Genomic DNA, 14,818 nt, shown 5'->3' with positions numbered 1-14,818 from the left:
TGATTTAGGCAAGTTCATCTGATTCTGAATCCTTGACCTTGAAGTCTGTGGGCTGCAAAGATATGTGTCCTACTTTAGGGTTGTAGCTAATCACTAGGGATGGCAAGTGGCAGTATTGCCCCTTTTGTTTCTATTTTGATGTGAATTAACCATTTTCTGGTTTGAAACTTATTAGTGTTAACTACATATCTGACCTATTAGCTTTGAAAATGCAACTTTACAACTTTGATACTAATTATTTATGGACAATATTAGATTGACTCTAATAGGTCAGTGGGAAAGTTCAAATGTCTAGTATTTATCTTGTATTAAGTAGTCATTTTTTAAATATAATTGCACAGGGTGTCTTTTGTTTAAAAATTTGTTCAGCTGCCCAATGCTGTAGTAATTCAAAACATTAGAGTCACAACAGGGAGGTTCTATATTATTTTCACTTCCAACATTGGAAATAATGTCAACCAGGGTGTCTATGGCTGTGAACAGATTTCCCAATTCAGATCATAGTCATCCAGCACAGAAGCCGTCCCTTCAGTCCAACCAGTGTCCATGTTGAACGTAAACCCAAACTAAACTAGTCACACCTGTCTGCTCCTGGCCCATATTGCTTCAGACCTTTCCTATTCATGTCCTTTTCCAAACAGCCCTCATCCGCCACTTCCTCCGGAAGTTCATTTCATATGCAAACCACCCTCTGTGTAAAGAATTTGTCCCTCATGTTTTTTTAAAACTCTTTCCTCTCACCTTAAAAATGTGCCCCAAGTCTTGAAATCTCCATCCTAGGGAAACGACAACTACAATTATTATTTTATAAACCTATTAGATTGCTTCTGAACCTCCTATACTCTGGTGGGGAAACTCCCAGCCTATCCAACCTTTCATTATACCACATACCTTCCACACCTGACAACATTCTGGCAAATCTCTTCTGAACCCTGTCCAGCTTAATAATAATCTTCCTATAAATGGGCAATCAAAACTGGATACAATATTCCAGAAGTAAATATTTAAAGGAAGAAATTGAACCCTGGCAAGAGTTATCTCTAATTCACTTACGACTGCATTTTCAAACTCACAGGTATCTAACCTTTGGCGCTTTTCTTACCAGAATGTTTCTACTGATTTACTGATTTTATTCATCTGTTTCCTCTGCTCTGCGAGAATGAAAACAACCCCAATCTGGGAAATTTATAATAGATCAAACTCTCCAGTCCATATTTTAGAAGGCATTGCAAATAAAGCTTTTTATTGGGCAAAGTGTTACTGATTGATTTACTCTACCATGTGGATCTTTGTCTTAGTCCTTTATGCTCTCCTTGCTCTGGCTGTTTCTTTAGCATGGTCCTCATCTCTTCTCACTTAAGTAGCCAAGTTTCTGGTATTAAGACTGGCTCTAATGCAATGAGGGGTACGTCTGCTTCCAAGAGATCAATTGTGTTAGGGGATTCTGTAGTCCGAGGTACAGACAGACGTTTCTGTGGCCAGCAGAGAAGAAGCAGAATGGTGTGTTGTTTTCCTGGTGCCAGTTTCAAGGATGTCTGAGAGGGTGCAGAATTTTCTTACAGGGGAGAGGGGCCAGCAAGAGGTCATTGTTCCCATTGGAACCAATGACATAGGAAGGGTAAAAGGTTGAGATTCTGAAGGGAGATTACACAGTTAGGCAGAAATTTAAAAAGGAGTTCCTCAAGGGTAATAATATCTGGATTACTCCCAGTGCTACGAGCTAGTGAGGGCAGGAATAGGAGGATAGAGCAGATGAATGCATGGCTGAGGAGCTGGTGTATGGGAGAAGGATTCACATTTTTGGATCATTGGAATCTCTTTTGGGGTAGAAGTGACCTGTGCTAGAAGGACGGATTGCACCTAAATTGGAAGGGGACTAATATACTGGCAGGGAAATTTGCTAGAGCTGCTCAGGAGGATTTAAAATAGTAAGGTGGGGTGGGGGGTGGGACCCAGGGAGATAGTGAGGAAAGAGATCAATCTGAGACTGGTGCAGTTGAGAACAGAAGTAAGTCAAACAGTCAGGGCAGGCAGGGACAAGGTAGGACTAATAAATTAAACTGCATTTATTTCAATGCAAGGAGCCTAATCGGGAAGGCAGATGAACTCAGGGCATGGTTAGGAACAAGGGACTGGGATATCATAGCAATTACAGAAACATGGCTCCGGGATGAGCAGGACTGTTCCAGTATACAAATGCTACAGGAAGGATAGAAAGGGAGGCAAGAGAGGAGGGGGAGTGGCATTTTTGATAAGGGATAGCATTACAGCTGTGCTGAGGGAGGATATTCCTGGAAATATATCCAGGGAAGTTATTTGGGTGGAACTGAGAAATAAGAAAGGGACAATCACCTTATTGGGATTGTATTATAGACCCCCTAATAATCAGAGGGAAATTGAGAAACTTGTAAGGAGATCTCAGCTATCTGTAAGAATAATAGGGTGGTTATGGGTGGTAATTTTAACTTTCCAAACATCAACTGGGACTGCCATAGTGTTAAAGGTTTAGGTGGAGAGGAATTTAAGTGTATACAAGACAATTTTCTGATTCAGTATGTGGGTGTACCTACTAGAGAAGGTGCCAGTGGGGGAGCACTTTGGGGCCAGTGACCATAATTTTGTGAGATTTAAAATAGTGATGGCAAAGGATAGACCAGATCTAAAAGTTGAAGTTCTAAATTGGAGGAAGGCTAATTTTGATGGTATTCGGCAAGAAGTTTCGAAAGCTGATTGGGGGCAGATGTTTGAGGGTAATGGGAAGCCTTCAGAAATGAGATAACAAGAATCCAGAGAAAGTATATTCCTGTCTGGGTGAAAGGGAAGGCTGGTAGGTATAGGGAATGCTGGATGACTAAAGAAATTGAGGGTTTGGTTAAGAAAAAGAAGGAAGCATATGTCCGGTATAGACAGGACAGATCAAGTGAATCCTGAGAGTATAAAGCAAGTAGGAGTATACTTAAGAGGGAAATCAGGAAGGCAAAACGGGGACATGAGATAGCTTTGGCAAATAGAATTAAGGAGAGTCCAAAGGGTTTTCACAAATACATTAAGGACAATAGGGTAACTAGGGAGAGAATAGGGCCCCTCAAAGATCAGCAAGACGGCCTTTGTGTGGAGTCACAGAAAATGGGGGAGATTCTAAATGAATATTTTGCATCAGTATTTCCTATGGAAAAGGTTATGGAAGATATAGACTGGAGGGAAATAGATGGTGACATCTTGCAAAATGTCCAGATTACAGAGGAGGAAGTGCTGGATGTCTCAATGGTTAAAGGTGGATAAATCCCCAGGACCTGATCAGGTGTACCTGAGAACTCTGTGGGAAGCTAGAGAAGTGATTGCTGGGCCTCTTGCTGAGATATTTGTATCATCGATAGTCACAAGTGAGGTGCCAGAAGACTGGAGGTTGGCTAACGTGCCACTGTTTAAGAAGGACAGTAAAGACAAGCCAGGGAACTATAGACCAGTGAGCCTGACCTCAGTGGTGGGCAAGTTGTTGGAGGGAATCCTGAGGGACAGGATGTACATGTATTTGGAAAGGCAAGGACTGTTTAGGGATAGTCAACATGGCTTTGTGCATGGGAAGTCATGTCTCACAAACTTGATTGAGTTTTTTGAAGAAGTAACAAAGATGATTGAGAGCAGAGCAGTAGATGTGATCTGTATGGACTTCAGTAAGGTGTTCGACAAGGTTCCCCATGGGAGACTGATTAGCAAGGTTAGATCTCATGGAATACAGGGAGAACTAGCCATTTGGATACAGAACTGGCTCAAAGGGTGGTGGTAGAGTGTTGTTTTTCAGACTGGAGGCCTGTGACCAGTGGAGTGCCACAAGGATCAGTGCTGTGGCCTCTACTTTTTTGTCATTTACATAAATGATTTGGATGCAAGCGTAAGAGGTACAGTTAGTACGTTTGCAGATGACACCAAAACTAGAGGTGTAGTGGACTCGAAGAGGGTTACCTCAGATTGCAACAGGATCTTGACCAGATGGGCCAATGGGCTGAGAAGTGGCAGATGGAGTTTAATTCAGATAAATGCGAGATGCTGCATTTTGGGAAAGCAAATCCTAGCAGGACTTGTACACTTAATGGTAAGGTCCTAGGGAGTGTTGCTGAACAAAGAGACCTTGGAGTGCAGGTTCATAGCTCCTTGAAAGTGGAATCGCAGGTAGATAGGATGTGACGAAGGTGTTTGGTATGCTTTCCTTTCTTGGTCAAGAGTATTGAGTAGAGGAGTTGGGAGGTCATGTTGCAACTGTACAGGACATTGGTTAGGCCACTGTTGGAATATTGCGTGCAATTCTGGTCTCCTTCCTATCGGAAAGATGTTGTGAAACTTGAAAGGGTTCAGAAAAGATTTACAAGGTTGTTGCCAGGGTTGGAGGATCCGAGCTACAGGGAGAGGCTGAACAGGCTGGGGTGTTTTCCCTGAAGCGTCTGAGGCTGAGGGCTGACCTTATGGAGGTTTGCAAAATTGAGGGGCATGGATAGGATAAATAGGGAAAGTGTTTTCTCTAGGGTAGAGGGCATAGGTTTATGGTGAGAGGGGAAAGATATAAAAGAGACCTATGGGGCAATGTTTTCACGCAGAGGGTGGTATGTGTATGGAATGAGCTGCCAGAGGATGTGGTGGAGGCTAGTACAATTGCAACATTTAAAAGGCATTTGGATGGGTATATGAATAGGAAGGGTTTGGAGGGATATGGGCCGGGTGTTGGCAGGTTGGGATATCTGGTCGGCATGGACAGGTTGGACCGAAGGGTCTGTTTCCATGCTGTACATCTCTGTCTCTACAAGAATATTTTCACTGGACATCATCTAAAATCCCTCTCCTGTCCCATCCATTCATACTTGCAACAAACAGACCTCAAAGACATGTCATGTCTGCCTAGACAATCTGATCAGCTGCCTCTGCCATGCTCCTGCCTTTCATGAGCCTGCCTGTCCAAACTTTTAATGGTCCTTTTACCCCGAGCCATGACCTTGCATGCTTTTCTCCTGTCTCTTCTCATATCCTCTTTGAACTCCTCTGGTCTATTCAGCTATCAGTTCCACTGATCTTCATCCCACTAAATTACGTTTCACTGAACATCCCTTCTGGTTCTCATGTTTGCAATATCAGCTAACAATTGTTTTCCTTTGCCACTGTCCACCTTTAGTGCTGCTATTACCATCCTCTTAAAAGTAACATTTTGATGTCAAATAAACGTTTGACCTAACTTCCATTGCAACTAGTGCCCCATCTCCAAAAAAACTCTTGCCTGTCTAAACACCTTGATCATACCGTTGCCTCTTAAATTGTTTCCTATTTATTCTGGAATTGAATCAGAGGGACTTGGTGTGCACGTATGCTGTCTCTTAAGGTAGCAGGGCAGGTGGATAAAGTGGTTAAGAAGGCTTATGGTCTAATTGCTTTTATTAGCTGGAGAATAGAGTTTAGTAGTAGGGAGGTTATGATGCAACTGAGATAACTTTGATTAGGACAGAGTATTGAGTGCCATCCTGGAATCCACTCATGAAAGTATGTGACTATAGTGGAGATCGTGGTGAGGACACTTACTACTATGTAGCTTAGGATAGAAAGTCTGAGCTATCATTCGAGATTTCCCAGACTGGGTTGTTTTCCTTTGAGCAGAGGAGACGGAGATGTTTTAAATTGAGGGTCTATGTATAAAATAAGATAGGGTCAACAGGAAGAAATCTTCCCCTTTGGTTGGATCAGTGAGTCAGGTTAGAAAGTGGGGAAAAACATTTCACCCAAAGCTAGTGGGAATCTGGAACTAACTGCCTGTAAGGGTGCTAGAGTTAGGAAACCCTTAACATTAACTAGTATTTAGATGTGCAGTTGGGATGCTGAGACATACAAGGCTATGGGCCAAGTTCTGGAAAATACAATTGGAATAGTTAAATGGTTGTTTGTGATCAATGTGGATGTGAAGGGCATTTTTCTGTGCTGTAGATCTGACTCTACACTCCATGTTTGAATCTCTCATTGGTGTCTGTCAGTCCCACAATATGTATTTACTGTGGATAAAGTCAATCTCCCTCCCTGTCCTTCTCTACCTATATTTAGCCTCCAGCAGAGTTGATCATGCCATTGTTGTCCTCCCCTCGATTTGAGTGGGATTGTTCTAATTTAATTATTTCTATTTTAATCATTGGTAGCAAATCATGTGCAACTTCAGGGGATAAAGTTTTATTTGGAATACTGTCGCTCTTCATACTCTCAGAACACTACCTGTAGTATCCACCAAGAAGCAATTCATAGATCTTACCTATTTCTCACCTACATGTTGCATATGGATGAGAATGGGGACAAGGCCATGAATTGCTCCTTTTGACATTATCTGACAGCATTGACACATGACAGCTCAAACTGTGCATCGACAGTTCTCTCAACTACTCCATTGTTGCTAACTTATCAAACTCCTTATCTAACGCACAGTAGTAGATGAGCTGAAACTTCTTACAGTTAAATCTTCAGAAGACTGAAGCCATTGTTTTATGTCCCCTTTTCAAACTCCATTCTTGAACTCAGCATTGCATTTGATCGTGAGATCAGCTTGTGACCTCGTATCCTTGCCATCTTTTAAGACTGTCAATTTCCACCTTTGCAACCTTGGTTGATTATACTCACCTCTGCTTGTTTGCTGCAGAAAATTTCACTAATGCTTTCATTACCTTCAAAATTTACTGTTTCTGTGGATGCCTGGTTAGTCTTTCATATTCTGCCTTTGTAAACATGGTCATCAAAATTCTACCCATGTCTTAACTCGCATTGGGTCTTAACTCTAGCTGATGTTGGATTCAGGGCAAGTGATATCTTGATTTTAAAGTTGTCATTGTTTTAGAACTCTCCATGGTCTTGCCCCTTTCCACTTTGGGAATCTCCTCTCATCTTCAACCTTAATGACCCATTGGTGCCCCTCTAATTCTGCCCTCATCTGTATTCCTACTTCTGTTTGTTCCACCATTGTTAGGGAGGGCGAGACTTCAGTGCATTGGTTTTAAGCTCTACCATTCTTGTCCGAAACCTTTTTGACCAAATCTTTAAAACAAATTAGTAAAACTTTTTTGACCAAGCTTTTGTTTATCTGACCCAATATTTCCTTATGTGACTTGTTGTCGTAACTTATTGCATATTTCTGCTGTGAAACACCTTGAGACATTTCAGTATGTTCCAGGTGACTTCAGTTGCTATGCATCATGTTTAAGCGTCCTGTCACTCCCTTAAATCTTGTGTGTAGAATAGTTCCCTGACTAGCTACCAGACCATGTTTGACATTGGTAGAGCTGTGCACAGAAGCTAATTACTGCTGATATGAGAGTGCAAAAAGGTGGTGCTGGGAGTGACAGTATTCCAAATAAAACTTTTAACCCTTGAAGTTTAAAGATTCATGGAGGCTAAGGAGGGCTTGATTTGTTTTGCCATGGGATGAAATTTGATTGGACTGGAGATTTTAAATTTCTTCTCCACCTTTATTTTAAAAGTTTATTTTTCTTCCCCCCTCTTTAGGTCTCCCTCTACCACCCCCCTGCCAAGAGGGCGGGCAGGTGACCTGCTCCCAGGCCTCTGCCAAAGCTGCTCTAACCAGTTGCTAGGAGGTGTGCAAGAGCATCTCAGGGTGAGTTGCCCTAAGATTTTATTTTCTTCCCTTGCTGGGAATTGGTTAACCTTTGATATTCCTTCACACTGTCTGTCTTTCTGTCTCCCTTCCCTTTCTCAGACATATCCCCTCCCAAATTTGAGATTAGCAGTTTATATCTCCTTTAATAAAATGTCCAAAAACATTACGAAACAAAATACTATATTGGCGATACAGGGTTAAATAAGGTTTTAAAGAGTGCTGTAAAGCAGAATATTGAGGTAGGGAAGCAGCTTTGGAGTGTATGATCTAGGTAGTTTAAGGCACTGGCACCAGTGGTATAGCAATTAAAATCTGATGTTTTGAAATTGGAACAATACAGAGATCTTGGTGGTGTTAGGAATGTGCACTTGAGGTCATCGTAAGAGTTTGAGGATGAGATTTTTAAATCGAGCCATTTTTAAATTGGAAACCAAAGAAGGTCAATAGCGTAGGCATGATGGATGAATGGGATTTGGCATGTGGCAGCAGTGCTTTGGTTGACTTAAAGTTTTTGATGGTGGAGGACTAAACTATGGGAGATAGCCGCAGTGCAATTAAATCTTTAAGTCGAGAGATTATAAAGACGTGCATGAGGGTTTCTGCAGCATAAAGCTGATAAATGAACGGCTGTTGAAATAGGCAGTCTTAGTGCTGATTTATGATCATGGTTCACTTGGGGGATTGAAAATGACACTAACCTTGCAATCTTTTAGAAAGTCAACCTGTAGCTGTCTGGAGGCATGAACATATGGTATGCCAATTGTGCATTTCGACATTAATTCAAATGCAATTTTAAAAAGCACCTGAGCAGAGTTGTTTCCAATATCATAATGGTACCTGCACTACAACATTTTGTATTTGAAATGAATGTACTAGAGAAGAAAATTCACAATTGAAGCATGATTCATTAGTTCATTCTGTTACTTTCATTTTTTTAAAAAGATACTTTCATTTTTTTTAAAAAGATGTTAAGTATGCATCCAGGCACCTCACCCAAAAGTTTGTTTATCTGTCTCATGTTCAGCATCGCAGTCTTCGACTTTGATCTCTAGCATCTGTAGTCTTTGCTTTCTCCTAGTCATTGGCAAGAGATAATAAAAGTTGTTGAATCTTTCTCTTGCCCAACAATTGCATGTACATGTCCCAGCAACCGTGGAAGTATCCCCACTTGTTGTTTTTTGTCCCACCTGTTTTTCAAATCCAATCACACCAATGCTGATTATGCCTTATTAGTTCTAATTGGGGTCATTGAAAAGAAATCAAACCTAGGATCTTTCTGGTCTGCACAATTCAATGCTATTATCAGACTGTCCTGCTTGTGGCTTCCCTCCCTTTGATCCTTGCCATGAAGGATTCATTAGACAGGTGACACATGGAGAGGAGATATGTGTAGGAGAATTCGGTGGGGCGGGGGCATGAAATAACAGGTGGTATAGTCTACAAGCTAGTGATAGGTTACTGAGTGAATTTTAGGCCAGATTAAGTTCAAGATGGTCAAAGGTTTTTAATTGGAAAAATTACAGGTTAAAAGCGTAACTTGCCTATCTTTTATGTTTTCTTACAGGAGAGTGATTTTCATTTAGCGTGCTCTTTTTTAAGAAGCACTTCCAGTTCTAAACAAGGGATTGCTGTTTAAAGTGCTGTTTAATGTGTGTCAAAGCTTGGTTAGATCACACTTGACGTACTGTGTAGTTACTAAAGCTTTTCCTTACTATCATTTTGTGTACCAAGATGACTATTTGAAGAAACAAATTGCAATGATATACATGTGTTTTAAAAAAAAATTCAATTTGTGGCCCAGTTAAAAATTTTCTATATTCCAATTGGTCCCCTCTTTTTTTGTAGTTAATACCACACGAGAGCTAATGATTAATCAGAGCAAGTAAATAAAGTGCAGTGCCAAAGCACCTTAGTGCAAATTTGAAAGTTAAATTATCCATGCACCTAAACTGGTTGGAATGATAGTGTAGAACATGGTGTAAGTTGATCAATAATGAGACTTGGGGGAAAAAAAAGTATTGTGATAATTGTGGGGGATTTTAATCCTCTTGTAGATCAGCTGGAACAAATTTGGCTGAGTTAGCCTGAAGGATAAATTTTTGGTGTATTTGAAACAGTTTCTCAATGACATGTTCTGCAATCAACCAAAGAACAAGCTATTTTAGATCTTAGTAATGAGACCAGATTAATAAATTACTGTTTTTGTAAAGCATCCTAGTTATGAATGATCATAAAATGATTGAAATTTGATACTTTTGAGAGTTGGAAATTTGACCTCAAATTAGTTTCAGAAACTTAAATGCAGGCTGTCACAAGGGTATTATGAAAGTTGGCTAAAGTAGAATGAAAACTTTTTGTTTTCATTTAGTGAAATATTTTTGCAGTGAAACATATCTTTGAAAGAAATAAGACTATGAAAAAGATGCACCATTTGTGAATAGCTAAGGATGCTGTCGAATTGAAAGAAAGCATGTACGATGCTGCAGAAATGAATTGGGGAGGGAGCCAGAAAATAGGGAATGTTGTACAGTGAAATTTGGCTATCCTTTTGCTTGAATCACAGAAAATTATCCTGAAGGTACTAAAGCACGGCTGCGCAATAACAAATTGGTACCTAAATATTGGATGAGTGGTACCTGATATTTAGGTGGGACATAGCTAGGGGAGAGGGGAGTGCAGTTCTGTTGATTAACAGTGGTATTAGCACAATAAAGAAGAATGGCCTAGGTTCAGACAGCAAGGACATAAAAACATTGTGGCTAGAGAGGAGAAATGATAAAGGAAAACCGTCACTTGTGGAAGTAATGTGCGAGCCTTCTAACTGTCACCACATAGGCAGGAATATAAAGAACGAAATAATGGGAGTTAGCCAGAAAGATGCAGTGGTAATCATTGAGAATTTTTAATCTACGTATAGGCTAAAAAAAACCCAATGGGCAAAAACGTAGCCTAGCTGAGTTCATAGTGTTTTTGTAAACCAACTGGAGAGCAGTCCATACTGGACCTGGTATAGTGCAACGAGATAGGATTGTTAACTAATTACCTCAAAGAGAAGGTCCCCCTGAGTTAGCAGTGGCCAGCATATGATTGAATTTAATATCCTGATGGAGAGACAAAAGAGTTTCTGTAGACCCAAGAGTCACCTTTGGCAAGGATAGGCGATGGGCCACCTAAAAGAAAACTGTATATGTATCGTTCAGTCATTCTCTGAATTACAAGATGTACAAGTATCATGCCACTGGTCCATGCTGGGGTCTCAACTTTTTATAATTTAAGTAAATGACGTGGGTGCAGGACCAGAAGGTATGGTTGCTTAACGTGATGATAGATGGGCATGAAAGTCAGTTTTGAAGATGCTGTGAGTCAACAAAACATAGACTGAGTGAGTGGGCAATGATCTGCCACATGGAGTATAATGTAGGAAAATGTGAAATTTTCCATTTTGGCAAAAAGAATAAAACATTATCTAAATAATTTGTGGAGAGATTGGGGACTTCTGTAGATAAATCACAAAAGGTAACAATGCAGGTACGGAAGAGTTAGGAAGGTTAACAGAATTTTTGTAAAGGAGGTTCTATTTCATTTATACAGGGCACGAGAAAGACCTGGAGTACCGTGCAGCATTTTAGTCATCTTAAGGAAGGATGTAAATGCGTTGGAAGCTCAAGATTCATGAGACTATTAAACCTAGAATGGGTTGGTGGTCTTATGAGGAATGGTTATACAGATGAGGCTCGTGCACACCGATGTTTAGAAGAGTAAGAGCAGATGTGATTAAAACACGTTAGATCTGGAGCGGATGACCGAGTGGATGTGGAAAGGATGTTTCCTCTTGTGGGACCATCTGGAGCTTTGGGTGATTTTCAAAATAAGTGGCCAACCCTTAAGGCAGATGAGAATGTTTCTGAGAGGATTGTCTCTCTTTGGAACTCTCTTCCTTAACACACAGTAGAAGCAGAACCTCTTGAATTTTTTTTGATGTGAAAGGAGGTGAAAGATTATCGAGGGTTGGTGGGAATTTGTAATTATCAGGTCAGCCATGATCCTATTGAATGGTGGAGCAAGCTCATGATGCAAATGGCACTGATAGCAAATTATTTGTCATGAAACTTTGTCACAGTCTTCCTCTGTGGTGGAAGTTGAATTCTTGAATATTTTAAAGGCAGAGGTAGATGGATCCTTGATGTGCGGAGGGGTGAAAAGTTATTGGGGATATATGAATACGACATAAAAAGATCAGCTGGAATGATGCTGCAAGCTTGAGACGCAGAGTGGCCTATTCCTGTTTACTTTTACATACGTAAAAAAATTTAAGCAAATAGAAGGTGTACCTTTATTTCGAATGAGGTGATATATAAAAAAAACTGAACTATCTTGGTACACTACAGAGCTTTGATAGCACTATGTCTGTCTTGAAGCATTAACTTTTATTTCTCCACATATGCTGTTATACGTGCAGAATTTCTTCAGAATTTTCTGTTTTTATTTCAAATTTCTGGCATCCACAGTGTTTTGCTTTTAATCAATAAGACCGCTTTTGGAATACTATGGACAGTTTTGGTCTGCTTGTGTAAGGAGCGTTCTTCTTTTATTAGAAGGAGTTCAGAGAAGGTTCATCAGGCTGATTTTCCTGGAGGAATCTAGGACTAAGGGAGCACAGTTTACAGCTGGAGATATACCTCATTTAAAACTGAGATGAACACGAGTTTCATCTGAGGGATGTCAGCTTTTTAAATTCTCTACCACAGAGAACATTGAAGGCTGTGTCACTGAATAATATGCAAGGCTGAATCAGAATGATTATTACTAGGCAAGAAAGCAGAGTTAAGGCCACAATCTGAACTATGATATTGAATGGTTGACAGGCTGTGGCCTTAACGGGTCTACTATTTTGTTTTCGTGCGAACTGTCTAGAATGGTTTTATGCAGAAAGAAAAAATCAGTCATATGCAATGAGTTTGGCAATCAGACACATGGTTTGACCATAATCTCACATTTCATCTGTTACGTTTGTGATTTTATATGTTTATGGGCATTCTGCCAAGCATTTATGTTTAACTCTTAAATTTGTGGAATGTGGGTGAAGCTAGCAGCATCAAATGTTTTGCCTATCCTTGTCTATCTTGAAGCCGTAATGGTGGGCTATCATGAATACTGTTGTAGTTGTGTTTTTGGTTTTTGTTGTTCTGTCTGGTTTGCTTTTAGGGTCTTCCTGCAGCTTCTCACTACTGTTTGCTGCTTATGAAATTTCTAACGGTATTCCTGCCCATTCCTCGGGAAAAATTCAGAACAGGTTCCATCTTTGTGATCTCCAGTTAACGCGGGTAAAGGATTCTTGTGCAGTGGTAGTGTCCCTACCAGATTCAAGTCCTATTTGCTCTGGAATTACACTTCTGAGCAGGTTAAGCCTGACATCTGTAAATAATGAGCAGTAATATGTAAGCATTTCTTTAACCCTTTTCCCCAGTGAAAGCTGACTTCCTCAGTGGGTTTCATCGCTCAGAAGGGCTAACCCATAAATAATCACTTTGCAGCATAGATACAAACCTTACAACAACCCATTGATAGTTATTTGAATGTCAAGCTTACTTTAAGTTAATTTAAAATGATACAGTGCTCTTCCACATATTGTAAAATGGGGTTAGGTTTCATCAGTCAGTTTAACAGATTTGTGTGGTGTAAAATTATGAACGTTTATATTATTTTATGAGAAAAATAAAATGGGGATCTAAGAAAATTTAAAAATCAAACCCATGTGAAAATTATCTAGGGCTAGTGTTTGCAAAGGTAAGAAGGTGTGCCTCCTTGTGTTGAGTTCCAGTTGCTTGGAACTGTGCCAAGTCCCAAGGGCTGCAGCTGAACCATTTCCTGAAAGCATTGTGTGATGTGGACAGACTTGAGTTTTTGTTCAGTCATCCTAGATAATAAGAGACCTGAAACCCAGGTATTTTTAGGAAGATTATATTTTTTTCAAAAACTTACTTTTCTGATAATGGAATTTGAATGTATAGGCTACGTCAGATTGAAAAAAGGGTGAAATTAATACTATGATTTACTTGTCCTTTTAATTTAGATTTCAATTCATCTGTTTTAAATCTATACCAGGTCAAATTAATAATTCTTGAAGGTTTGATATCCTACATAGCTCATCATGAACTACTCCCATTTGACAGTGTGCTTTTGTTTGCTGATTTTCATGTTCTATGTTCAATTTTAGTGCTATTTAATTGATTTAGAAGTCACAGCTCCAGTGCAAAAGGACAATTGCAGTATGTCGTTGTTACTGGTGTAATTGAGACATACATTTTATACCGAGGTTCAATGCATAAAATTCAAATTGATTCTGTGATGTAAGCAGCAATTATTTTTCTAGATGCTTATTGAGGTCCCTTTTGCTTGTTTCTAAAAAAAAGTTCTAGCCATCAAGGGAGATCCTGTTCTTGCTCTTTCTCTTGCCTGTGTTTTGTTTTTCTGTCATGCCCTGTCTGATTTCCTGGTTCCTTCATTTTGAAGGAACTGAGGTGGAAAGTAGAAAATGAAGTTTACCTCTAGAAATGTTAATGCACAAATGAACCTGTAATAAGATCTGTCATCTTAATGTTATCTTTTGCTTTTAACCTGCTTTGTTACAAAGTGTTCATGTTCTAATTTCAATTTCAACAAGATGCTATGCAAGATTGAATATTGTAAAAGTAATATTTGACATATAATTGCAAGTACACTTTCTGAATTAAGTAATTGAGCAACTTGGATGAAGCCTTCACATTGAAAAATAGCATGAACAGATGTCAAAAGTTTGTACTGCTTTAACCTCAAAATTCCTCACATTAGTTTTGGCAAACAAATTGTACAATTAACAAAAATGCTGACATTCACACCTTCATATGTAGTAATGTTTTGCTGGAAATTGTCATCTCTTGGAAGACTGCAATTTATTTTAGCTGAGAATACTTTGTAAGCCTTTAGACCAGTAAAATGTAAATGGGGCATATCAATTTACAAACTTTAGTGCAAGTTAAAACTGACCACCTTCATGGGCCAGATTACTGGGCCTTTCGAGCAGTATATTAGAACATAAGAACTAGGAGCAGGTGTAGGCTGTCCGGCCTTTCGAGGCTGATCTTTTTGTGGACTCGGCTTCACTTACCTGTGTTTTCACCATATCCCTTAATTCCTTTTATTTTTCAA

General features: G+C 39.7%; 1 protein-coding gene across 4 annotated transcripts in view; it reads left to right on the top strand.

Annotated features, from left to right (window-relative positions):
* The window catches only part of LOC122539387 (la-related protein 1B-like), a 114,393-nt gene that overhangs the window by 3,640 nt on the left and 95,935 nt on the right, over positions 1 to 14,818 (top strand). Inside the window, exon 2 of one of the 4 annotated variants that reach the window (XM_043674175.2) lies at positions 7,519 to 7,627. The exons of the other annotated variants lie outside the window; for them this stretch is intronic. The gene's annotated coding sequence lies outside the window, so the exon portion shown is untranslated. The remainder of the gene's footprint in view (positions 1 to 7,518; positions 7,628 to 14,818) is intronic. 4 annotated transcript variants of the gene reach the window in all.

The sequence above is a fragment of the Chiloscyllium plagiosum genome, unplaced genomic scaffold, assembly GCF_037043375.1.
Source record: "Chiloscyllium plagiosum isolate Xiang-an unplaced genomic scaffold, Cpla_swu_hap1 HiC_scaffold_36, whole genome shotgun sequence".
In the NCBI taxonomy this organism is placed as follows: domain Eukaryota; kingdom Metazoa; phylum Chordata; class Chondrichthyes; order Orectolobiformes; family Hemiscylliidae; genus Chiloscyllium; species Chiloscyllium plagiosum.
The sequence above is the reverse complement of the archived record's forward strand: the minus strand, read 5'-3'. Positions and strand labels throughout refer to the sequence as shown.